We start from the raw sequence: 12010 nt of genomic DNA, 5'->3' as shown, positions 1-12010 counted from the left end.
TGTGTCTTTCCAAATGTTATATGTAATATATTTTTTGTTTGTATCTTAATAAAGAGACTAGAAAATAAATATGAAGGGTAAAACTTAGTGGTGGTCTGAGACTTTTGCACAGTTCTCATTTAATCTTTACAACAATAAAAAATATATCTAACATAGGCTATGTTAATAAATTAAATGCTCCCTTTTAAATGTTCTGTTGCTAGTGGCAACTTACACGTGGCCTGGTCCGGAAACTGTTTGAATTTTTCTGGTACATCCAATGTGCAACCACTTATCCATCCTCTAATTGGCCTTGTTGGAACATTACCATCCAATTTTGTGACTTTTAAGATGTTGAATTAGGTTTTCAGCAATAATTTCAATGCTAACGACGCTGTCCATTAACTGTCTTCAGATATGTTCAGACAGGATGACGTCTTCAGGACACGGTGTTTCCACGTGAGTGAAAAACCCATGGATTTATGAATGTAATCCATTCAGAGAGCCCACATCAGAGGCTGGTGTTTACCATACAGTACCAAGCTCCTTTACAAGAAAAAAAAAACAGGTCAGGACTGGAGTGATAATTAAACGGCAGCTTCTCATACCAATGGAGATAATTAGTGGTGTTGGAGCTAATTACATGTATAGAGTGGTGGTGGTACAAGTGAGCAGGATGTGACATCCACAGGAAGTTGTCTATCAAACCAGTTGAGCAAAAATATGGCACATTTTTACTCTGTAACATAAGAACTTCTGCCTCTTGTCTGTGTGTGTGCAATGATACACCAACTTGTGAGATCTATAATCAAACACTGGCAGCCGTCTTCCACCCTCTCTTTGTCCTCTTTAAAAGCTCTTGTTTGAGCATTATATGTCAACACTCAATAGCTGATTTTGTTTGTTGTCTGTAATTTGGGACGTAAATGGATTTTTAATTGCAAACAAAGCTAGCTGTTACACCAGCTGCCATAATAGGCTGTCCTAATTTTAACCTTTTTCATTTTTTTCTTCTTGATGGCTACTTCTTAGATCTCATCTTTTCGATTATGTTATACATGAAGTCTGCTGTTTACAGTAAATAGCCTTTACTCCTGTTGTTCTTAGCATGGCACCTTTTTTTGCTTTATGAGCATCATACCATTGAGTATCAAATTGATAATTCAAATTTAAAACAAACAAACAGATTTTTTTTAAAAATCTTCAAATTCTTCAACCTTAGAAGTATGTTTAGCTCACCACTTAGTTGTTTGTTGTATTAGAGCTGAAGAATAGTGTTGTGGTTATGGAAGAGAAGCCTGGTTGTTGCTAGGATTGACAGACTTTAAACAGTTTACAGTGGCCTCTAGTGGGCAATGTGCATACTACAACTGCTTATACACTATGTGGGATCCTAAAATTTGAGTCTGAAATACTATATGTACAAACAAAAGCCTGGGCTGATATCACAGGATTCATTTTAACTCGCTGTCCTGAAAGGTTTGAAAAGATGACTGAGGTGAGGATGCTTTAATGATCTGGTCGCAGTGCTACCTTTGATGAACTTCAAAGCTAATGTCAGAACCGGTGAGGATTAATCCCTTTGAAATTGCTCATGCTTTGCAGGAACTGATTGGCTTGGCTGTTCTTTGTACTTGGTTGTCAACGCCTTGTCTCCATGGACACAGATTAATACCACAAGGTTTTACATGTAGAGAAATTCTAATTTTCAGCCTGACCTTGAACCAGTGGAGCCACAAAATGTAATTACTAAATGTAAAATCTAAGTTCCAAAACTAAATGAATTCAGTGTCATCAGACTGAATATAATTTAAACATTGGACACAAGTGTTAAAGAAAGTATCAATTTCATCTATAGTTCAATAGCTGCTTGCCCTTGTCTGCTACTTTGATTGAACTCCGCAAACCTGCAAATCCCATCAGAAACTATAGAGCATTGTGTAGTTACCTCTCTTTTTAGCTACTTTATCTTTAATCATTTTTTATTCTGTATGTATCCAAATAGGTAATAGTTTGACAATATGGGAAATGTGCATCTCACTGGTGGCTAAAAAGATGAAGGAGTCACTCTGGTTTGAAGACAACGTGTATCACAATGAAACTCACAATACACAACACAACCCCCACACTACAACCAAAGGAAACTCAAAACCAATCCAATACATGCTAAGGTCTTTTTTAATAATTCTTTATAAAAATGCATCTTCACAATAAACAAATACATTCAGAGTGAGAAAAACAGTGGTCAGAAAAATACAATAAGTAGAGATTTCTTTTAAACAGAAAAGTGTCACAGTGTCTTGTATTATTCCTTGAAAAACAGAGATACAATTTTAACTTTAAAAATAAACATTGCTTTATTTTCTGATGTAAAAAAAAAAGGTAATGATTTCCATTATAGTTTGTTTACTCCCATGATAGCAGGAAACAAAGTTTCAAGCTTAATGATACTGCGTTCCAGTGTTTTTTTGTTTCACATTTTCATCATGAATTATTGTAATGAATAAAAAGAAGGCTACATCGATGTATGTATAGCCTACATATTATGCTCTAGATTGATTCTTTCAAAGCTAATTTGGTGCCATTTTGCAATCTTCGTCAAGTCAAGGTCAGATACAATGAGCTACAGACAGATGACTGACATGTTTTGATACATGTTTTTAAAATTAATCAGAGATGACATCAAAAGGCCATCTGCTGTTATATTAAGACATCAACAACAGGAAAGACCCTGATATTCTCCCATGTGCTTTTCACAGAAAACAGGAAAAAAGAACATCCTCTGCCTCAACAGGGAGAGGACAATTTAACAGATCCTCAAATACAGTAATTGCACTAAACTGCTTCAGTTTAACAGCACATCGCTATCCAGGGAGTTTGATGTGAAGGACTGTACATGTACAGTCCTTCACATCAAACTCCCTTCTTCCACTATATACAATATAGTGAGCTCCCTGATGAGCTCACTATGTACATATATAGTGAGCTCATCAGTAATATGATGAAAGACTTTTGCACACTACACAGTTGATTTTGATTTTGTCTTTTTTAACTTTTGTCTTCCAAAAGTGAAGAGTACCTCAACTCATAACAATCAGAAAGTCTTCTGGGGCCCACCCAGACTCTCCTCATTTTTTAAATATTTATTCAGTTACTCTGCAGCTAGGATGTTTGAATGTAATATCTGTAAACCTTCACAACACAAAACATGCTTACTGTCACAAGTGCAAACTAGATGTCCTTGTCTTTCATATATAACTATAGGAAACTATTTTTAAAATGATAAATGTAAGAACTTTAGTGCAAATAGTGAATAGTTGTCCTGCATGTTTGCCTGTTAATTTACTATCTGACTCAATATCAACATTAATAAAGAAAGACACGAAAGTGAGGGAGCTCACTTTCGTGAGCTCACTATATGTATACAGTTATATGTCAGTTCTTTTTTGATGTATAGCCTAGTTTTATTTATAGATAATATTCACATTTTAGTACAGAAACAGAAAAAGGCGAAACAAAAATACCAAAAACAATGAACAAATAAAGAAATTTGAGGTCCTGGGGTGATCTGTAAGTTTACAAGATAAAATACCATACCATAATCCTTAACAGTCTCCCTCATATGCCTTTTGTTCTCATGCCAGTATTTTGTAATGGCCTTTTTATTGCCGACCGGTAAGACCCTCAGAAGATAGTTTTACACAATCTGTCCGGCATATTTCAAGGTAGGGGAGAGTGATGAGCCACTTTTCATATTCTGGATCACTACATCAAGACAATTATAATTTTGTTGCTAACTAATATATCTGCATACTATCTCAGGGTGTTGTGCATCCATACAAATAAACAGAATGAGTGTAAAACATAACTGTTTTGATAATATAGCTCAAAAAGTGGTCTTGTGGCACAACTTACTCCTGTATGGGGTAAACTGAGCATACCTGTAGGGGCGGGGTAAGTTGAGCCACCCCTCTCCCTCCCTTCCATCCATCTCCCACCTCCCCCTTTACCCAATATTCCACCTGTCCACGTTGCAGGGGAACACAAACTGCTGGGAGCTCCTCGCTGAGCCACTAACTTACTGAGGTTTGGAGAGTTTTGCAATAACATTGCATCTTGGGAAGAATAACTCGTCTTTCTCATCATTTTGAAAGTAATGGCTTGCCACAAACAGCCTTGCCTGTTCTCAGGGACATACTTACTATACTGTAATCAGAAAAATACAGAATCATGATTTACACAATTAATCATAAAATCACTATCTGAAATACTGATCTAACTGACAACAATAGTAGGCTACAGCCAGAATATTCGTGTTTAAAAATTTTATTTGCATCCAGCAAATCATGTTTATGTTTTGATTTTGTGTTTTGGCCTGTTGTGCCACCCACTGCTCTCTCCCAATTACAGAGTCTGTGGCATTTCGGCCTCTGGGTTGCCAGTTAAGCTACCACTGAGCTGCAGCTGCGGTTGGGAGGGAAAACGACCTCCAATTGAGATTGTGACAAAAATTTTGATTGATTTCTAACAATGGCTGGTCATATTTCCTTGATATCACACAGGAGAAATAAGCAGCCTGTCCATCTGCCATCTGATACACCACCTCGTGAGCATACTGTATACTAGTTAGATGGAGCTACAGCAGCTAGAGCTAATGGGAAGGATTACAAAGTGAAAGTTAGAAAAGAGGGAGGAAATGTGGTGAAATGGAGCCAATGGTAAATAAAGTGATGGTGAATGTGTGGAGTGATTCATGAGACGAGTCTGGCCCGGTCAGGTCGCCTGTCTCCGGTCGTCAGTGTTGACGGTCAGAAAGTGGAGGAGAAAAGTTGATGAAAGTTGAAAGTTGAAAATTGAAAATTATTGAAGCAAGCTCCCATTTTTGTCAGTTTTGGATATACAGTAGAAGTAATACCATAGTATGCCCATTGTCTGTATCAATGAATGTCTTGTGATGCTGGTGTGAAGCAGGGTCATACGCTGGACATCTAAGCAGTTTTCTCTTTTTTTTTTAGTTATATGTTTTACTTTAAAGGTTATAGCTACAACTTTTTCATCAAAAGGATTAATTAAAAAAAAAATAATAATAATTTTTCACTCTCGCAAGTGAATTTTGGCGATCATAAGTTTTATGAGAATTGTGTTTAGACTAAAAGAGATTATTGTAAATTTGTTTTATACATGGGTTGTGGTATCTATGAGCTACAACATGAGGTAGTAAACTTAGCATGAAAGTGCACAATTTTAGCTGTGGGAGTAATAAACCCAAGCCAAGGTAGCTGTGGGGTAAGTTGATCCATTTGGCCAGGGGTAAGTTGAGCCACCTATCCTATACACTTAGTGAATATATTTTGGCTGTATATGTCCAAATGATTAAATCAAGATTCTGTATGTTTGTGATAACAGTAAGTATGTTCCTATAAACAGGAAACGTTGTTTATAGTGTGCCAAACTTTACTTTCAAAGAAAAATCTCTGGGATTCTTCCCAAGATGCGACGCAATTGCAAAACTCCCCAAATCTCAGTGAGTTGGTGGCTCAGCAGGAAGTCCCTGCAGTTTGTGTTCACCTGTAACCTGGACAGATGAAATATTAAGTAAAGGGGGAGGTAGGAGATGGATGGAAGGAAAGAAGGGGGGGTCGATCAATTTACCCCACTGGGGTAAGTTGAGTCACTTTTTTTGAACATGCTATATTTTAAAAACAGTTATATTTACACTCATTCTGTTAATTTGTAGGGATGCAAAACATCCTGAAATATATGCAGATGTGTTAGTTAGCAACAAAACTATTGTCTTGATGTAGTGATCCTGAATACAAAAAGTGGCTCAACTTACCCCACTCTCTCCTACCCTAGTTATTGTTGCAACGTCTTCGCCCACCAGGGGGCAGCAGCCCACATCTTGTGAGTCACTGGTTTAGATTGTGATGATTGATGGCATAGTAAAGTGGGAAATTCATTATAGTGAACTATGAGTAGTGCGTGATTTCAGCGCTGATTGATTGGAGTATTTACTGGACTACATAGACAGTCACTGTAGTGAGTGATTTCGGACTTGATTGATTGGAGTCGTCATCAGTGTGATTAAGAACACCAAAATGTCAAGAATTCAGCCCAATAATTAAGTGAAAAATGATGATGCAACAAGGCGAGATATTGCAATGTCATTGTAAAGGGTCCGTGCATGAACCGGAGCTTTCTTGCTCTCTGCTAAATCCTAAGTAGAGATGTGGTGACAGGTCCTAACCACTAGATGGCAGTGGTGTTCCACCCAGGTTTTTAAGCTACCCAGCTTCTCACTCAGCAGAAGCCTGAATCACATGTGAAGAGATCTGACTGAATAACTTGAAGTGGACTGATGTATATCAACATGTTTTTGGCGAATGCAAGAGAACATAGCAATGTATGTTGTGAAGTAAAAGTTGCATGATGAATTATGAGACTGTTTTATAAATGCTCTGGTGATCTCCTGCTGTGAGCTGTAAACTGTCATCTGTTTTCCAGCAGAGAGGGAAACGCTATTAAAGTAAATAGCATTGGTGGCTTGTGTTGCATCTTGGCCTCCAACCCTCGTTTATTTCTTTCTTTTTTCTTTATTTGATATTTGTGTGCCAAGTCTCGACAGTCTTGCCAACTGTTGCCACCAACACTAAACCCACAGGACTTTCCATCCTTGATACAAAATTGCAATCAAGTCAAGTCCCAGGGGAAAAGTTGGGATTCAGTGTCTCGGTTTGTGATGTTCTGTGGATGGCAACAAACTGTTGTGCTGCCTGCCAGCACGTCAAGCCAGGAGCATTAGAGAGGGAAAAGTGGAAAATTAACTGGTGCCACTTGCCAAGACGCTCACGTGACTGTGACACATGGGAAGCACTGGTAAGGACGCTAATGCATGAGAAACATTCCAGCAAACGCACTGACATGTGACACTCAATTACAGCATCACACAGGCCCTCAATGTTTGTCCTCTTTACTTTTTTGGAATCTTGCAAACTATGTAAAAAATCCGCTTGGCCCACTAAAGATCAGATAGGATGATAAAACAATTACAGTGAGTCTGGCTGTTATTAAGACAGGGAGGGATATTTCACCCTAACAATCGTTTGAAGAAGTCAGTTTCAAAAAGCACAGACTTTCTTTAGAGGCAAATGATCAGTAATCAGACTGAGAGAAATTCTCTAAAGAGGAGCCAGAGATAACCAATTCTACTAACAGCGGTTGCCCCATTAGACCAAATGTAGTGCAGCTTTGTGGATTCTCTCTCTTCTCTCTTTCAGTTAAAAAACGCAATCCTGATCTTTCTCCTTTCAATCACTTTTGCTGTCGCTTTAAGGATGGACGAGAGGGTGACCGTAAATAACTTGTAAGTTACTATTATTTTACATAGAGTAAATAAAAGACAAAAAAGAAGCCAAGTACAGCAAATCAACCTCTATTCAGTTAAAAGAGCCGGAGCAGTCAGATCAGGTGAACTAAAATCCCCCAAGAAAAGCAGAGCAGAGGGCAACTGGAGCATGGCTTCGATCATTCAAGACTCTTCACTTCTCATCCAAGAGGCTTCTTCAGCTCTGAGTGAGTGCTGAGAAGAGTCAGGGCATTTAGCCTCCACAACCAACAAGTATCTACAGTACAACCACGTCGTGCTGCCCTCCATTCAACTGGATTGAGCAGGTCAACTGAGAGTCCTCAGAGATGTTCCTGATGATCTGTCTCTGTCGTGACACCTGCATAAAAACCCCACAATATGATCCAAGGAATGAAAACTTAACATTGTAATAGCTTTTCAATAGTTTTTGTGTTTATTATGGCTTAATGACGGCTGACAAGTATCAGAGTATTTGTTGCAGTATCAGTAGTAGTATTGATTTGACTCATGATCGATCATGATTGATTTTTATTTATTCCATGAACATTTAAACTGTTTTACAGTATGTTTGGACATTGTGTGCAGACCGTACTCAAAACACAAGCACTGACTGTGTTCTTTATTTCTTGTCGTCTTCACACTGAACAGTACAGCTTCTGCAGATTCATCCCCATTTCTTTTTATCTGTGACAAACGCCTTCAGGGAAAGTACCCATAAAACCACTTGCTGCCTGTTTGGGTCTTGATTTGCTTTGGTCTTGGTTTTGTGTCCAACTTCCCACAGTAACTATGCAGATTTAGAGTTATCATACGTAATAGCATTAGTGTTGTAGTATCTGTGTAGTTTTCATTTCATTTGCCAATGGATGCATTGCTATTGTGAGTTTGAGATCATTTCAACAAAATGATTTGCCGCCCGTCATTTTTTATGGTTTTTCTCCAGTGGTTTAATACTGCATTCAATATCGGCAGAACAGAGCTCAAACCTCCCGTTACTCCTACTTGGAAACATTGTTGCTACTCTATTGTTATCCTTGTTGTCAAACCATTTATTAGGCTGATTTAGCCACTTTATTAAATATTAAATTAGCTACCTAAATTAGCCATGTCACATATTCGGTATGGCTTGTCCCTTTTTTAATTAGCTAAATTGATCATATCAGTGTAAACATTGAATTTTAGATGTGACCGCCAAAGTTTGTGGCCATGTTTCCACAAGCACGTTTACTGACAGGATTTTGTAGCTGTCAGAATTTCCAAAATATTCAAAGTTACAATTTGGAGGCGGATATGATCATTGTGAACTCATCTGCTCCTAATTAGGTCGTTAACGATGTGACGTGGACGTGCATAAAACAACGGCTCATTTGGTTTAACTTCATGCAGCTGTGGGGAGTTTTTCAGTTTTTTTGTGAATGACATTGTGGACCAGCATTGGTAAATTAGATACATTTTATGCACACTGACATGAGACAAACTGTTTGTAAAAACGGGCTATACAAATAAAATTGCCTTGCCTTGCCTTGACATCTCTCAGTGCACTTCATTATGTCACTTTTCTGGTGTGAACGTACTGTAAAACCTGCATGGAATTAGCCTGTAGTGTGAAACTGGGACACACTCTTAGTCTTCAGCCAGCAGCAGGCATCATAATACCTTTAGAAAGCACTCAATGTCAGACCTTCAAATGACTCACTAATGAACGTTTCAGAGGCTTATAGCTGCTGTGAGCGAACACTCACCCACCGCACACACACACACACACACACACACACAGTGTCAGTGTGTGAATCTGAAGGTTGACGCCTGCAGTGTCTAAAGTGTGCCCACAGACAAGCTGAGCCCGCTGCAAACATGGCACAAACAAGCGGCCCAGGCTTTTTGTTCTTCTCCATTGAGCCTGTTGCTGATTGTGTGTCCTCCCCCTTTCATTGGTTTTCTCCTGACCTCCGACCTATTTTCACTCCTGAGCAGAGAGAAGGGCATCTGGACGCAGCGTTCCCACTAAGAGCAACTCAAACACTGAGCTCTATGTAGGTCAGCCAATGGCCCTCAGTGTCACTTGCAAACCATAAACAGATCAAGAATGCATGAGAGTGTGTGCGTTCGTGTATGTGTGTGTGTGTGTGGTAAGAGTTCAACTAACTAATTGCAGGGTTGATGTGCATTTCACAGGATGTCACTGCATTGGGGGGAAAAGTCCATCTGTTGCCAATGCTTCTTCATGCTTCACGCTTGTTTGGCCATTCATATGGTCTGTATAATTATTTGTTTTTGACATGCATTACATGATGTTCATGCTAATAAAGGCTTTAAGTTTACTGGATGCTGCTTAAAGCCATTCTGCTAATACTTGTGTGTCTAGAGCAAGAGGAAATATTTGATGAGGCAAAAACACATTTTAGAAACAGTGATGTGCTGGAGCTGCATTTACCAGTAGGAGGCGATGAACCCAAAATAAACTCACATTTTAAACTGAACTCATGGGATGGGCATCTTATTAAATTCCATTTTAAGTTATGTCCAGCACTCACTTGTTTTATCTCTGGTTTATTGCATGAGCTCTTGAGAAAATTTCCTGTTTTCATTTCCACATGTGACATCTCACACACATCGTGTGATGTTGTGTGTCAGATCATCAACGCTTATGATTTCTTGACATGATCTTCAATATGCCAACTTCCCATCACCTTTGTTCTCCTGTCCTTTAGCTAAATATTAATGAGGAAAAACAAATTAAGGCAAGGCAAGGCAAGGCAAGGCAAGGCAAGGCAAGGCAAGGCAATTTTAATTGTATAGCCCGTTTTTACAAACAGTTTGTCTCAAAGGGCTTTACATGGCATCGTAACAACATCCTCTGTCCTTGGACCCTCACATCCACTGAGGAAAAACTCTTTCCCTTTTAACAGGGAAAAATCAGAGAAACCTCAGGGTGAGCAACAGAGGAGGGATCCCTCACCCAGGATGGACAGACGTGCAATAGATGTTGTTACAGTTTATTAAGCAGTCTAAATTACCACCAACAAATCAAAATTGCAGGAAATGTGGTCACGATTTCCCCATTGGATATAAAATGTCATCACTTCATCGCAAGGCTATGGACAGAATAAGATAAGTATGAGGCTATTATGTTAAGTTGTGTCATATTAAGTGTAATACTCCCCCCCCAAAAATCTGAGCTTTTACCACCATAATTTGATCAACTCATTGAGTTTAAGTGAATGTTTTTACTAAATTTGAAGACATTCCTTGAACACATTACTGACATATTGCATTTATGAGAATAATCCAATCCAACTTTATTTATAGAGCACATGTAAAAACAATAAGGATGACCAAAGTACTGTACAAATAGATATATAAGATACATTTAAAAATAAAAAGGATAGCAGAACAAGGCAGGCAGATAGACAGATAAACATAATACCAGCAGCTGTGCAAGTTGCTGATGCAGCGGCAAAAACATCATTCGTACAAAATCACAATTTTTCCTTTCCAGAAAATGGATATTGTCAGTAATTCTAAAGTTAACAAACTTTACATAGAGTTTGTGGCTGAAATTGCCTGTAAACAAAATGTATAATAAATACACAAAACACTGACGGGCTGAGGATTAGAACAGATTGAAACAGAAAAAGAATTTAGCATTTACAGTATCGGTAAACATAAATCACTGAAGATTAACCCTCTGTTGCTTAAACAAGACAGTCACCCTGTACAGTTGTACCAGAACCTAACACAAGTCAGAAGTTCAACATGAATACCATCCTTTATGGCAAATACAGGAAGACAGAAACTGGTCACAAGCTGATCACAGGGACAGGATGCCTGTCTGGGTAAAGACTGTGCATCCTAACTGTGTCTGACAAGCATGTGGCATTTACATCAACACAGGTACAAAAGGAGGTAGACTAACAGAAACAAATACAAAGTGAGCACATGATCGACCGCAATGCACCATGCAGGTTTGTTTTCACAGGCAGCACACAGCAGTGTTTAGACAGGGAGAGGCAGGAAAGTTCATCTAGTTGATATCACTGGCTTATAAAACAGGTAATTCAGTGTATGTGTGTGTGCCTGTTCCATCCCAACTGAACTTACTATCCCACTGAACTCTGCCGATTGTCATTCACACTTAATTTTACACTGTGGGTGGCTCATTGATCAACATCAGCCAACAAACAACGGATGTCTCTCATGATTTCGCTCTGCAGAGGAGATGTATCGGGTTTGTGTAGTTTGACACAGATTCAGCAGGCAGCAGCGCCTGGAGGGGAGCGAGCATTGATGAGTCCATGCTTCAGCTAACATCGGAGAGTTCACAGAAACAAACTCTTCATGACCTTTGTGTGACACCCCTGATCCAGCCAGCCATGGCTTATGGTGAGGCTTGAAGCCGGGGAAGTACAAGTATACCCTACCATCCAGTGCTGCCTGGCAACACACATATTTGACCAGTTTGAGGAGCAGTAAATAATCACAACCCAATTTTGGAAGTTTAAGATCACACATGGTTGTGAGCTATACCTATTTGAAATAATTACTTACTGTATGTAAACATTTGATATGACATCTCATTTTGAAAACAAGACCCTGCACCTTGCAATACATTATAATTCTGGAATCAAGACAAAATGTCAAATATAAAAATAGCATCTTTATGAC

The sequence above is a fragment of the Trachurus japonicus genome, chromosome 5, assembly GCF_045865225.1.
Source record: "Trachurus japonicus isolate A0001 chromosome 5, Traja_1.0".
In the NCBI taxonomy this organism is placed as follows: domain Eukaryota; kingdom Metazoa; phylum Chordata; class Actinopteri; order Carangiformes; family Carangidae; genus Trachurus; species Trachurus japonicus.
This window is presented reverse-complemented; position numbering follows the sequence as displayed.